The sequence below is a fragment of the Bidens hawaiensis genome, unplaced genomic scaffold (assembly GCF_021521415.1).
Source record: "Bidens hawaiensis isolate Kalapana, Puna unplaced genomic scaffold, B.hawaiensis_p1.1 tig00015856_1, whole genome shotgun sequence".
Taxonomy (NCBI): domain Eukaryota; kingdom Viridiplantae; phylum Streptophyta; class Magnoliopsida; order Asterales; family Asteraceae; genus Bidens; species Bidens hawaiensis.
In genome coordinates this window covers 324,757-328,293 of record NW_027492419.1, presented here as the reverse complement: position 1 = coordinate 328,293, position 3,537 = coordinate 324,757, and the positions used below count along the sequence as shown (strand labels likewise).

At 37.9% G+C, this 3,537-nt stretch overlaps 1 pseudogene; it reads right to left on the bottom strand.

Moving 5' to 3' along the window:
• Nucleotides 1-1,240: 1,240 nt before the first annotated feature.
• On the bottom strand, nucleotides 1,241-2,996 carry LOC143549908 (xyloglucan 6-xylosyltransferase 2 pseudogene; annotated as a pseudogene).
• Between the last annotated feature and the right edge of the window lie 541 nt (nucleotides 2,997-3,537).

Here is a 3,537-nt window from a genome sequence, read left to right as displayed (position 1 = left end):
GGCTTCGTTCCACCAGGGTAAAAGGGAAATGGAACTTCTGCTCACGTGACAGTGAGATGAAATAAAAAAAAATACGTTTTTATATGCTACCGTTACGAGAAACAAGGTATCCTTTTATTTGTTAACTGCTTGATACTTTTTAAATCGAGTGAAAATCTTATTGTTATGTATTGCATACGATTCTCAAAACATAACATGAACACTTTTTTTCTTTGTATTTACTGTTTTTTTCGTGAAAACTTAATTATCAAAATTTTATACGGAGTCAAGTAGTATGCATGAATATCATGAACAAGTAGTAAACAAAAAACAAAAAGAAAACAAGTTATTTTGTCTTGGTTAAATCATATTTTAATATTAACTAGTAGTAAATAAGACCACATGCTGCGGCTAAATAGTTAAAATAAACATTTTACGTGTTAAATCACGAAAAAAAATTTAACGAATTTAGAAATTTATACGAAATAAACATAACCTTTGATTAAATCATATTTTAATATTAATTAGTAAATAAGACCACATATTGCAGCTAAATAGTTAAAATAAAATAAAATAAAAATTTTACATGTTAAATCACGAAAAAAAAAATTAACTAATTCAGAAATTTATACGAAAAAAGCATTATCTTTGATTTGGGTATAATTAAAAAATAATTGTGTTTGTTAATTGTTATTACACATGCAATATGCTATTACATATATTTTATGCAGTTTCAAGCCGTTAACGTTTATTGATCACATTTGACAGGTTAACAATTCTATTTTACCAGTTTGAACCAATTAACGGAATTTTCAAAACTGAACCGCTCAGATCTCAAACCAACCGACTTACTTGGTATGGACGGTCCGATTGGTTTGAACTTGGTATAGAGGTCCGATTGGTTTGAACGGTTTATGAATACTATTACTTCTAGCGGGGCACGCTTGAGTATCCTCTCAATGTATATTCATAGGAAAAAACCACCATGCGCAGTTACTGTAAGATCCACCCTGATATTATAGAATCAAGATCTCATCTGAGTTCTCTAGCCAGCTCAACAATAATTGCAAAATACATCAAGATCTCATTTAAGTTGACTCCATGATCAACCATGTTATCTTATTTAACAAACATAACGCATGATGCAATCTTCACAACAGCTCACAAGTCATAACATCAAAATCTATTACCATAAACAATTTATGTCCAATTATCACCATCATAAATTCATACCATAATGGAATGACAAAATACTTAAAAAAAATTAAAAAAATAAGACAAGCTTTCTTGATTAATCAGATGTGCACAATATTTGGCAACATCAAGCCAACTAATTTCATAATGCTTACAAAGAACAAACTATAGTTTCTAAACAATAACAAAAGTTGGCTCAACCTTTTTGTTTTCTTTCCATATAAACCAGCTAATAACAAGAAAAAATCCGATACAATCAACGTAAGTCGTGGTAAAAACAACAAACTAATTCATTCACCCAATGGCACCTTAACAACCTTATACGCGGGATGAAGCAACCCAAGTTCATCCTGAACTTCAAGAGGATTACTACTATCGTTCCTAGTTCGTTTCACCCTCCTACTAGCAAGCGACTTATGAGTAAACCCATACATCTGCAGTATCTGATTATCCCCAAAGTTAAACGCGCGATCCATCTGTTTCAAACATCTTTCAACCGGGTAATCACCAAACTTCCCACACGGTTTACAACCGACAAAATGAGTCACAAGCGGCCACCTATGATCACCAAGACCAGGATGGTAACTCGCTATCATCTCCTCATACCGGTCAACCAAAATGCCCCAATAACCGTGAAGATAATAATGATTCTCCAAATAAACCTTATCAGCCCATCTTTCCTTCTGGGAAGCCAGTATCCAAACCATCGCCGACTGATCATCCGCTTCGAAAACCGGTCGGTCCTTCAACTCACGTGTCAAAAGCTTACCCGCTTCGTCTCTAATCTTCCCTTTCGGCCCCATCGGAGCCCAAACGTCAATCAAATCCAACGACCACTGACAATTCCTCAACAAGAAACTACCCGTGTTCAACCCGATCCAATTCTTCTGATCATAAACCATCTCGTTCCACCCGTGCATCACCAAGTTCCGATCTTTATACCTCTCCCACGGCACCTCAAATGCCATATCCGTAAACATGGCATCACTATCCATCCACCACAAAAACTCAATCTCCGGATGACTCAACAACAACTTCCGAATCAACGGAAGCTTCGCCCAAAAACCCGCCATTTCCGCATCAAGCAACGCCATGTTATAAAATATCTCAATCCCATGAATCCTGCAATAATCAATCTTGTTCTTAATACTTTTCAATAAATAATGATCACCAACCGGATTCTCACACGGTTTCGGTGACGACCCGGTTACCAACAAAACCCGAGGCTTATTAACATTAACCCAATTCGGAAAACTCGGGTTTTGCTTCAACCATTCACCTCTCTGCTCATCCCAATCAGAGATCTTGGGTCCAATACTGTACGGCTCATTCGGGTTCTTCTTAACATCATCTTCTTCATCAACAAACAGCTTATTAATATCAAACTCCGCATAATTATTAATCTCCGTCGTTTGCTCCGGCGTGGTTTGCAATTCTTCAAGAACTCGGCGCGGCTCGGCCCGGCGGCTCCGGTACTGATAGAACGTTTCACGGATCTCTTTAAAGTCTTGCTCCGGCGTACCGAACTTTCCGGCGCCGAGGTTGCCACGTAGGACGACGATGGTGAGGACGAGGCAGAGGATGGTGACCTTGCCGTTGCGGAGGATCCGGTGGAATTGGCGGGTCCGGCGAGGTCCGAATATGCGATCCAGCATCGTTAGGGTTTGATGAAAAAATTAGGGGTTTTTGGAATTGAATTGAATTAGATGAAATTGAAGGGGTTGTGATTGGTGGGTCGGTGGTAATTTTGTGATTAAGAATGGTTTAATTGGGGAATTGAGGTGATCATTGGTTAGGGTTTTGGGGTTGGATTTGTTGAATTGATGAATTCATAGATTTGGAAATGTCGGTGGGGAGAGGTGGTGGAGGTACAGTGGTTGTCTGGTTGGATCATTTATGTTAGAGTAATGGTCCTTGTATTATTGAGTAACTAACATTTGTGGTCCCTTAAGAAGTAGGTGATTGGTTTTTGTTAGGGGGAATACTTTCGGGTCTAATTGGAAGTCTAGGGTGTACATGAGTTGGTTTGGGTGGTTTTAGGCTAAACTCATAACCATAACCGATCTGTTATGGCAGTTATAGTTAATCAGTTTTCAAGGTTATAGCGAGTTGTTATGAGTCGGTTAACCGTAACCAAAATAGCATAGCGCTCTGTTCCTCTAAGTTCCATTTAAGAAAGGAAAGGAAAGGAAAGGAAAATGAGGGAAATAAGAGAAGGCTCCCGAGTTTCATAAAATGAAGGAAAGGGAAGGAATGAATAAAAAGTGTGTTCTCGAAAGGAAGGAAATGAAAAGAAACAAGGAAATGTGTGTTCCCGGGTTACATTAAAGGAAAGAAAAGAAAGGAAAGAAAAGGAAAAACAAG